This window comes from Triticum aestivum, chromosome 3B, assembly GCF_018294505.1.
Source record: "Triticum aestivum cultivar Chinese Spring chromosome 3B, IWGSC CS RefSeq v2.1, whole genome shotgun sequence".
Taxonomy (NCBI): Eukaryota; Viridiplantae; Streptophyta; class Magnoliopsida; order Poales; family Poaceae; genus Triticum; species Triticum aestivum.
In genome coordinates, this window is record NC_057801.1 from 4489278 (window position 1) to 4500566 (window position 11289).

Below are 11289 nucleotides of genomic sequence, written 5' to 3' on the forward strand. Positions count from 1 at the left end.
GTGGCATGAACCGGTACTAAAGGGTCGCCATGAACCGGTGCTATTGATCGCCGCCACGAACCGGCACTAATGTACACATTAGTGCCGGCTGAAATTCAAACCGGCACTATTGTGCTTCACATTTGACCCTTTTTCTACTAGTGATCCATGGCAGGCGGCAGCCATGGCATCTCCCGTGGCTCGGCCCAGTGTCGGCTATGGTACCCTGCCCCCTCGTCACTCGTCGCATCGCTGCTGGTCGAAGGTATTCCAGTGCCAGGTCCTGGTCACGTGCGGCCATGACGAAGGCCCTAGGTCATGGCGACGGGCACGTCATGCCGAGGGGCGGTGCACGAGCTAATTGGGCGGTGGTCGGGCATAAGAAAAGGCGCGAGGGCGTGCGGCGGTGCCGGTGTGGGGGGGGGGGCGTGAGCGGGCAATGGCAGTCTACGCGAGGGGGACGCGTGATCCACAGCCGCGTGAGATGCGACCGGCCCAAGTTTCGGCCGGCGTGTCGTGGGGAAACGTTTCCGAAAAAACTATAAGGTAATTATGTGAAAGCTCGAAGCACCAACAAGATCAAATTGAGTATAACACAATATAGGTAACATGGTATCGGCAAGTCTTTTATCTATGAAGCAATACATCATCCCAATCCCCAAACGATCGAAGTTCAGGTGACGACTAGTGCACACAGCAAACAGTAGCTACTACTAGTACACACATCGATACGAGTATAATTATATGTACAACCCTGCCACGTCTCACTCACAACATTACTGGAAAACTGGAATAGGAGAACTACAAGAACATCAAGCGTAAAGGACCATACAAGGCATATAGCAAGACCATGGCGCCACATAATTATATCACAAACTCTAAAGTAAAGCACATTTTGGTCATCTGCCACTGATTGCCCAAGACACCTCGCTGCAAACATTGGCCGACGACAACACATTGTCTCCATGTGTTCCAAGGGAGACGTCGGATGTCGGATGTGACAAGGTTGGCAGCGTGACATCCTTGGACTGCAAGACGTTCATGAGCTGCACGACTGACGGCCGCGCACTCGGGCAGGGGTGCGTGCACCAGAGCCCCACGACAAGCGTGCGGTGCATCTGCCACTTATAGTCGCCATCATCATTGAGCAGCTGTTGCCAGTTTCCTCCCTTTAGCTTCTCATCTACCGCTTCAACTATTGCTTCCTTCTCATACAGGTCCCAGATCCACCTGAGTAAAGGAATGAATTTGTCGCCTGACTGCTCCATTTCCATGTCCGGGCGCCGACCGGACACGACCTCCAACAGGACGATACCAAAGCTGTAGACGTCCGCTTCAGTGCTTGGTCGACGAGTGCGGATGAACTCCGGGTCTATGTACCCCGCGGTGCCCATGACGACCTTGGTGGTCCGTGGCCCTGCTCCATGCTCCACGAGCCTAGCCAGCCCGAAATCCGCGAGCTTGGTGTTGCATGATGAGTCAAGTAGTATGTTGCTGGGTTTGATGTCGCCATGCAGCACACATTGATCCCACTCTGTGTGGAGATAGCGTAGTGCAGATCCTAGACCAAGGATGATCTTGTACCTCTCTGACCACGTGAGGAGGCGGCTAGTGCTGTATATGTGTCGGTCAAGGCTGCCTTCAGGAACGAGCTCGTAGATGAGTAGGAGCCCCTTGCGGCTATCGGACCAGCCTAGCAAGTGCACAAGGTTCCGGTGCCTCAGCCGACTTATGATCTTCACCTCCGACTCGAACTCTTTCCTCCCCTGCGAAGATGATTCCGCAGACAACATCTTGATGGCCACCGGGCGGTCATGATCGCTAAGGTTGTCGCCTCGGTAGACATTACCGAAACCCCCTCGCCCAAGCTTCCCCTCCTCCGCAAAGTCCTTGGTGGCGGCGGCCAGCTCACAGTAGCGGTACCTTCTAGGGCCTACCCCTCTCTCGAACTCAGCTTGCTCATGTGCTTCGTCGTCGGAATCATCTACTCTCTCCCATATGCGTCGCCGATGGACTACGAAGGCGACAACGCAGAGCAACACGAAAAATGCTACTACCATGGAAGGCACTAGCACGAGCACTAGTCGCCCCCGCCGCGGACTAGTAGCCACCATGGCATCATCTAGAGTAGAGCTAAACGACCAAGACAACACTTGATGCAGCTCGGTGCACATGCCAGTTGATGCAGCGAAGCCGACTGCAACTTCCTGGGGCAATTCCTTTTTCATGTCCAGCAACGTGTTTACGTTGTAAAGCGGCTCCTTGCCGTCTATGTAGAGACGGGCGACGAGGACACCGGTGCGATTGTCGTAGCTGATCTCGGCAGTCATGATGGTGTCGTCGGAGACCAGGCGCTCCGTCACGTTCGTGTAGGCCCTGGAGTTGATGGAGTTCACATCTATGCCGATGTGGTTGTTGCTGTGGTCCCAAGAGCTGAGGAAGGTGTCAAACTCCACGGCGACGACGCGATCGTCGCCAATGGCGTTCAAGTTATTGCTGTCATTGAAGAGAGCGAGGTTCCCGCCGTGGCTGTTGGGAGGGAGCCTGGACGGGTAGTGCGCCAGGAAGAAAGACATACCGTCAGCCACACCGTCATTGGGTGTGAAGCTTAAGTTACAGAGGCGAAGCCGGTCGTCCGTCTCATTTTTTAGCCTCATCTGGAAAGTGAAGTTGGAGGAGAAGCTGGCTACCTCGCCCGTGGCATTGTTCCAGAGCGGCACCGGACGTGAGTATGACGCCCGGCCGACGCTGAAGAAGTTGGCTTTGATCTCGTTCTTCGTTAGCTCGATGGCGCCGGAGCCCATGCGTGTATCACGCTCGCACCTGAGCCCCGTGTTGCAGAGGTCGCCAGAGCCAGAACTGGAGAAGTTGAAGCTGAAGGAGAGCGCGGTAGCTAGGCCCAGAGGTGCACTGACTAACAACGACAATGAGTAGCAGAAGGAGAGAAGGTGGTGACGAAGGCTCGTTATTACAGAAGCCATTGTTGCTGTTTTTTGCAAAAGAGAGGTCCCTCTCCGATGTTATATAGACGAACTAGCGAACCAAATGTTCTTAGTACAACCCTAGCAGCCTAGCTATAATACTATGTTCAAATAACCTTTGATTTGCTCAGTTGCCACTTGGCACCATGCAAGATCGATGTGATATGGCCGGCAGTGTCTCCAACTACAACACCCTAGCAGCCTAGATATAATATACTATGTTCAAATAACCTTTTGATTTGGTCGATTTAAGAAGAAAAAAACTGTCGACTAGTTTGTTTTTTCACCGCCTCAAGTAAACAAGCAGTCTAAGTCGTGGTGGCATGGCGCCAGGCATTTGCTTATGTTCGTGTAGGCCCTGGAGCCAATGGAGTTGAGGCAGATGCCGAATTTCAACGCTGTTGGCGTTGGTGCGATTGCTAGTCAAAACACTCTAACTATAATAATACTATGTTGGAGATAATCTTGACTAGGCTATTTTTGGCATCCAGCTGTAAGTAAACAAGCAGACCAAATCATAGGTGGCGTGATGGGAGACCAGACGCTTGCTCACACGATTTTTTTTCCGGAAATACTAACGTGTGGGCGTTTGCATCTCGCCCACATGCGTGGATCCACGTCCGTTTGTGGTTGCACGAATCTTGGCATGTTTGTGGTGCCACGTAGGACTGGGCTGGTGTGTGGGCATTCATCCGGTCGCCCACACGCCCGTTTCACTACACGGGGGGTTGGTGTGTGGGCGTTTAGCAGTTCGCCCACACATCTGTTTTCACTCACGCACAAGGGCTGGTGTGTGGGCATTTGCCATCTCGCCCACACACCCGTCTCCCCTCCCACACCCAAAGCTGCCAGTTGTCATTTGTTTTGCAGTGTACATGGCAACTGCCCTAGTGTGCTTGTAAGCAGATGGCAACTCTCTCTTTTTTTACCCGAACATGTCAGTTGCCATGTGTTTTGCAGGGTACACGGCAACTGCTCTAGTGTGCCTGTAAGCAGATGCCAACTCTCTCTTTACCCGAACATGTTATTTTGCCATATCTTTTTGTAGCTCTACACGGCAACTACCTAGTGTTAGCAGGTGACAACTCCTAAGGTGTTCAAATCATGCCAACTGTAGTAAACCGGACCATACATGGCAACTGCCTAGTGTTAGTAGGTGACAACCCCTAAAGTTTTCAAATCATGGCAACTGTAGTAAACCAGACCATACATGGCAACAACTGCAATTGTCCAAAATGACATCTGGCACTTGACCTGAGATGGAAACTGCAGTTGAGCAACCATGGCAACTGTGTCCGACATGGCAACCGTAGTTCATCGACATGGTAACTGCAGTTAAATGGACATTGAAGAGGGTCCGGACCATGGCAACTGCGGGGACGCGTGGTGATTGTCACGCGGGGCGTGCGGGACCGTGAGGTAGGTTGCTAAGAGAGGTCGTGTGGGCCTTATCCATTTTGCACACACGTGTGTGAGAGGGACCGCGAGGAAAAAAAGAGGCGTGTGGGCGCTAGTTGTTTCGCCCACACGTAGACGTGTGGGCTGGTCCTCTTAGAGCATCTCCAACCGTTCGGCCCCCAGGACGCATAAAAATCGCCCCCTGGGGGCGAGCGGCGATTATTTCGGCGCTGGGGCGATTTTGCGCCCGGCCGTCGCCCCCAGCTCGCCCCCAGTCGCCGATTTTGGCCCACTTTTGAAGCCCCAATTCAGCGAAAAAGGCCCATATGGGCGAGAAATAGGCCCATATTCGGCGTGGCTCGCCGTGCCTCGACGCTCAATTATCAACATAAATATTTTTTTATCACATATTTCATCACAGAAATTTCAAATACTTCAGCAAAATAGTACAACAATAAATAGTTCAATACAAATTATATAGTTCAACAAATAAAAACTCATATTTCATCACACGTCGCGCCCGGTGTCGCCCTTCAGCCTCCATAGGTGCTCTATCAGATCTTGCTGCAGTTGATGATGCACCTGTGGGTCTCGGATCTCCTGACGCATACTGAGGTAGGCAGTCCAGGTTACCGGTAGCTGGTGATCAACTTGGGCAAGAGGACCCTGCCGGTGGTATGGTTCAGTGTCAAACACTGGCTCTTCCTGCTCGCTCTCAACGATCATGTTGTGCAAGATGACACAGCAGGTCATGATCTCCCACATTTGATCTTTCGACCAGATCTGAGCGGGGTACCGGACAACAGCAAATCGAGATTGGTGCACACCAAATGCCCGCTCGACATCCTTCCTGCAAGCCTCCCGAATCTTCGCAAACCAGGCGTTCTTGCCTTCAGGCACAGGGTTTTTGATGGTCTTGACAAATGTCGACCATCTCGGATAGATGCCATCAGCTAGATAGTACCCCTTGTTGTACTGCCGCCCATTGATCTCAAAGTTCACCGGAGGAGAATGACCTTCAACAAGCTTGGCAAAGACACGAGAGCACTGCATCACGTTGATGTCATTGTGAGTTCTTGGCATACCAAAGAAGGAGTGCCAAATTCAGAGGTCCTGTCTGGCCACCGCCTCAAGTACCACACTGCAACCGCCTTTGGCGCCTTTGTACATCCCCTGCCAAGCAAATGGGTAATTCTTCCATTTCCAATGCATGCAGTCGATGCTTCCAAGCATCCCAGGAAATACTCTTGCTGCATTCTGTGCTAGGATCCGAGCAGTGTCTTCCGCATTGGGTGTTCTCAAGTATTGCGGTCCAAACACTGCCACCACTGCCCGACAGAACTTGTAGAAACACTCTAGGCTGGTCGACTCGGCCATGCGACCATAGTCATCGAGTGAGTCACCGGGAGCTCCGTATGCAAGCATCCTCATTGTTGTCATGCATTTCTGGATGGAGGCGAATCCAAGTGAACCGGTGCAATCCATCTTGCACTTGAAGTAGCTGTCGAACTCGCAGATGGAATTCACAATCCGAAGGAAAAGCTTTCGGCTCATCCGATAACGGCGCCGAAATGTTCTGTCGCCGTGAAGTGGAGCATCGGTGAAGTAGTCGGAGTAGAGCATGCAGTAGCCTTCGAGATGATGCCGGTTCTTTGCTTTCACCCGCCCCAGCGCCGAGCCACCTCGCTGCGACTTTTCATTGCTTGCCAGCAGCTGGGCGAGGGCGGCGAGCACCATGAGATGCTCTTCTTCCTGGACGTCGGCCTCGGTTTCCTCCCCCAGCAGCGCGGCGAGCACTTCCTCGTCATCCGAGTCCATCGCCGAGGTAGGCAAATCGCCGAACACCTTGCGCGCGGTGGGCGCGCACCCGCCGCTAATAAACTGCCCCTCCGCGGCCGGAAACGGCAGCCCGAAACGCGCAGCTGGTGTCGGAGGGGCTGTCACGGCAAACCTATGCTATTTTTTCGGCGGGGAATGGCTATCTACTAGCGAAGGGCGGCGGGGCGGCGCCGGGATATACCTAGGTGCGGCCGAGAGCACGGGGGGTGGTAGGTGGCCGGGGAAGAAAATCTTGACTTTTCACCTGACGGGAGGGGCCAGCCGCGCTTTTCCCTTGTGCCGGAGCCCCCAAGCGCCCCCCAGCGTGCCAGGTTCGGCCTGCGGCTGTCGGGTGGAAAAAAGGGCCGAACCGGCGCTTTTCGTCGTCCTGGGGGCGCGACTGGGCCGTTTTTTTGGCGCCGGCGCCGAAAAAGTCGCCTGGAGGGCCTGTTGGGGGCGCAGATGGAGATGCTCTTAGACACCATACAAAACGTGTGGCCAGATCCTTAACGCCCACACGTGTGGGCATTATCGGCGTCCTTTTTTTTAAAACGTATGTCCTTCGTTTTTAAACATAACTCTTTTTAGATATTTTAATACGGACTACATATAAATATACATAGATATATTTTAGAGCGTAGATTCACCATTTTGCTTTGTATGTAGTTTATATTGAAATTTTTGAAATGACTTATATATAGAAACAAAGGGAGTATTACTTTTCTAACACATTTTCAGATCTATACTATCAACTGAAAAATTGCAAATAGACGACCTCGTGGTTGCGCAGGGCAACTACCAGGTCTCTTGGTTGCCCTCTAGGACGAAAAGACCGTCTTCGTGAGTTCCACGTCTATGCCAGCCTGGTTGTCGTTGTGGGCATAGGGGCAGAGGTAGGTGCCGAACTCCAACCCGGTTGGCACTGATGCGATTGCTAGTGAAAACACTGTAACTAATAATGCTATATTGGAGATAATCGTGACTAGGCCCATTTCAAAAATATTGACTAGGTTGTTTTTGGCATCCAGCTGTCAAGTAAACGTACAAGCAGTCCAAGACACGGTGGCCTGATCAGAGATTAGATGCTTGCTCACGTGATTATTTTTAAAGTCATCACTTTTTATGAAATTTCAGATCGATACTATCAAACTAAAAAACTGCAAAACTATGGCATTGTTGCTACGCATGGCAACTAAAAGGTATTCTTCGTTGCCCTCTTGAATTAAAAGATTGTCTTCTCAAGTTCGGCGTCTATGTCGACCTGGTTGTCGCCATGGGCACGGGGCTGAGGTAGGTGCCGAACTCCAACCCAGTTGGCATTGACGTGATTGCTAGCCAAAACACTCGAACTTTTTTATTGATCAAAACACTCTAACTAATAATACTATGTTGGAGTTAATCTTGACTAGGTCGATAAAAAGAACATGTCTGGGTTGTGTTTGACTTTTTGTCATCGAGCTATCAAGTAAACAAGCAGTCCAAGTCACAGTGGTGTGATCGGAGACCAAACACTTGCTCATATGATTTTTTTAGAAATATTAGATCCATATTAATTGTCGCTGATTTAGTACAAAGTTATTTATACTAAATCAACAACAATTAATCTGAATTGGAGGGAGTACTTCTTTTAATGAGATTTCAGATTTATACTATCAAAATGAAAAATTGCAAAAGTATGACCCTGTCATTGCACAGGGCAACTAATATATATTCTTCGTTGCCCCCTCAAATGAAAAGACGGTCTTTGTGAATTCAGCGCCTCGGCCGACCTGATTGTAGATGTGGGCATTGGGCTGAGGCAGATGTCGATCTCCAACGCGGTTGGGGTTGATGCGATTGCTGTCGTTGAAGAGGGTGAGGTTTCTTGGTGCAGGTCTGCACATACTCACTAGAAGTTTACTTACTTTCCGACAAGTGCACTTACGCACAGTCACCAAGCAGGCGGGTTGAGTAGTTTTTGGCCGTCGTACGCAGACTGTGCATATGTATTCCCACTGTTTTTTTTTTGCTCCGCGTATTAGATTTGTTTGAAGTCAAACTCTCCAAACTTTGACCATGTTTATAAAAATATATTAATGATCCCAATACAAAATCAATATTATCAGATTCATCCTGAAATATATTTGCATATGATATTTATTTGATATTGTAGATGTTCTTCAATGGTAGGCGAAGAAACGTCGTGCAGTTTCTCGGTTCAGTACGTCCCCAGTGATGGCATCGAGGTCCGCACGGTGCCATCGATGCTGTGAATTAAGATCTTTACCGAACCATCACATTTCATTGCATGCATATCTGCTTGAATTTACTTTTTTTTCTTTTAACAAAATATCATGTGTTACTAATGTTTATGCCTGCATGAGGCTGCTGAGTAGTGACTTCAACAACGCAAGCTGATGTCGTTCACCCTTGGGAAAAGGTTACTCTCTTCAGTAGAGAACCAAACGGCAATGAGATCAGTGAGTTTCCTGCCACACTTCTTTTATTTTGTTTTGTCTATACAACCAACATAAACTATTGGTAGACTTGCGCTTTTAAAAATGGTCTGTCGTCCAATGGCAATTCCCATAAAGCAAAAGGAAAAAAAAAATCAAAAGGAAGTTAATTAGTTAGCAACATCTGTCAACAACAATTTGCTTTTCTCCGCAAAAAAAAACAACAATTTAATTTTCTTTATATTTCAAATATTAAATTTGTAACACATAATTTTAAATTATTTTCCTGATATTCTATTTTTTTCTTAGGATTAGGATTTATTTATAAGTCTGCTTTGATTTCTACCAAGGGTGAGTCGCTTATCAAGCGTGGAATACGAGAGGTAGAATCACATGAATAGGTAATTACACGTTATCATTGCACTAGCACATTTGATATTTACCATGAACGGACTTTCTCCACATCTAACTTTCTCATTGCAGACCTAAGCTCTAATCTGTTCCCTTCACCTAATCTCTCCCTGCTCTTTCACAACGCCCCCGCGTCGCCCTCCCGCTAGGGTGGCTCGGGTGGAAACCCTAGCCCCCGCCGCCAGGCACGTCTATCCTCCCCTTCCCCTCGGCAGCCGCTCGAGGAGGTCGCCGGGCGAAGCCCCAGGCGGCTGATGGCGGCGGCGGAGGCTCTCTTCTCTTCCCTCCCGCGCCAGATCGGTGAGGCGGGTCACCCATGGCGCTGGGGCGCTTTCCCCCGATCTGCGTCACGGCGGCGCGGCGTCTTAGGCGACAACGCAAGGCGGCATGGTGTTGGGCGGGGGCGACGAAGCTGCTAGACTCCGAGGAAGATCTGGTGGCGCCGGCCGTCCGATGGGCTAGCGGGGTCATGGCGGCCTTGGTCGCGGTGGCCAGCGGCTCGACCTATCGGCGGCGGCTGGATCCCGGGGCGGCGGCCCTGGAAGGTGGCGGCGGGTGAAGCTTTGGCCTCCCGCGGCGGCATGGCGTGGTGCTGTCCCTATCCAAGGCGGATCTGCATCGCTGATCTCGTGGTTTTGCCGCGGATTGGTTTAGATCAGAGACAGTGATGAGCGTGCGGGATCCATCTTGGCGGCTCTCGCGGTTTGGCGAGGTGGGGTGGGAGACCTCCTCCCAGGCTCCAGTGGTGGCACATTCAGGCAGTGGCTGGTGCGCCAGGACTCCTACGGTGACACTGTTGTTGCGGTTGGTCGCCGGATCTAGGCGGCTAGATCTGGGGCTTTGAAGGCGGTCGAGACAGTGCACAGGTTGTCGGGTGGATTTCTTGGGATGGATCTGGGTGAAAACTTGGTCTTCGGTCGTTGGCCGGAGCCGGTGATGACGATGCCCTTATCATCGTTTCCTTCATGAAGGCATCATCGAGGTGAAGCTCCCAACCCCACCCAATACCTCCGGGGGAAATCCTAGATCAGCTGATCGGATGACGGCGGCATTCATGTGTCGTTACCCCCTTGGGGGCGGCATTCTTGGAGTTGCACTTGGGCTCGAGGGACTAGCGGATGGCTTCTTCGGTGGAGCGGTGTTTATTTCTATATATTCATGGCGGCGGTTCTCGGCGGCATGGAGCAGTGGAGGCTGTGGCGTCAGATGTGTGGCGATGGACACGCGCAGGAGGTCGACGTTGTCTGGCGTCGATGGCAGAGAGCCTTGACAAGGTCGATATGTCAGTACATGCTTTGATGATGGATCGAGGGAAGACGGAGGTGACGGCCCTTTGCAGCGTGTGCGTGTGGTACTCACTGAGAGTACGCCGGACCGTAGTGTTACCCAGTCCCGCCTATGTTGCTTTGGATGGGGCATCCGGCGTTAGATGCTAGGCTTTTGTGCGATGTCTGTTTGGTATTTGGCCCGGACATTCAGCGCACCTTCATCAAGAGAATAGGAGTAGCAACAGGTGTCGTCAAGATGGTGTCCTCAGGCTTATTGTTGTATTTCTTTGTAAGATCTTTGTGAATAATAAATAATATGGCCGCATGCATCTCCCAGATGCAGAGGTTGGGGGTGATTCCTCCTTTTCTAAAAAAAACTTTCTCATTGCAGGAAAACCGTTGTTTATTTTTACATTCTATACTTTTGTTCTTTAGTAGCAACCTTAGTTATAGCCACTTCATTTTACCGCTCACTACTTGTTTTCGGTCCACATTATAATCTTCGCAGACACCAAAACAACCAATTCATATGACACCTGTGACAACTCAACATTCGCATTAACCATCGTCTCCTACTCTTCGATGGGACGATACTTTAAGCTATTTACATGAGAGTGCTGAGACCAACCCTGTTCACTTGAATTAACATGTAGGCAATTTGTGCCAAAACTACGGTGAACCTTTTTGTACATATAGGGAATGATTTTGTGAAATTCTTGCTTACATCATCTTTGCTATTATCCTTCCCATAAATCTGAGCCACACTTTTCATATGATGCGTGTATACTTAATCTGAACTATGATTTTAATTGTATATATAGTAGATATATAGATAAGATTTCATGGGTTGCACCCACCACCTCATTATTAGAGTCAAGTTATGGGGATATGAGACAAACCTTCGTTCAAAGGAAATTTTGAATCGTCCCTTGTAAATCTGTCCGGAAGGAGTACTTATTGTAGTTGACAAAATTCTGGCTAATGTACCACCAAATAGTG

At 50.2% G+C, this 11289-nt stretch overlaps 1 pseudogene; it reads right to left on the minus strand.

Annotated features, from left to right (window-relative positions):
• Positions 1 to 878: 878 nt before the first annotated feature.
• LOC123064243 (L-type lectin-domain containing receptor kinase IX.1-like) lies at positions 879 to 2783 on the minus strand (annotated as a pseudogene).
• Between the last annotated feature and the right edge of the window lie 8506 nt (positions 2784 to 11289).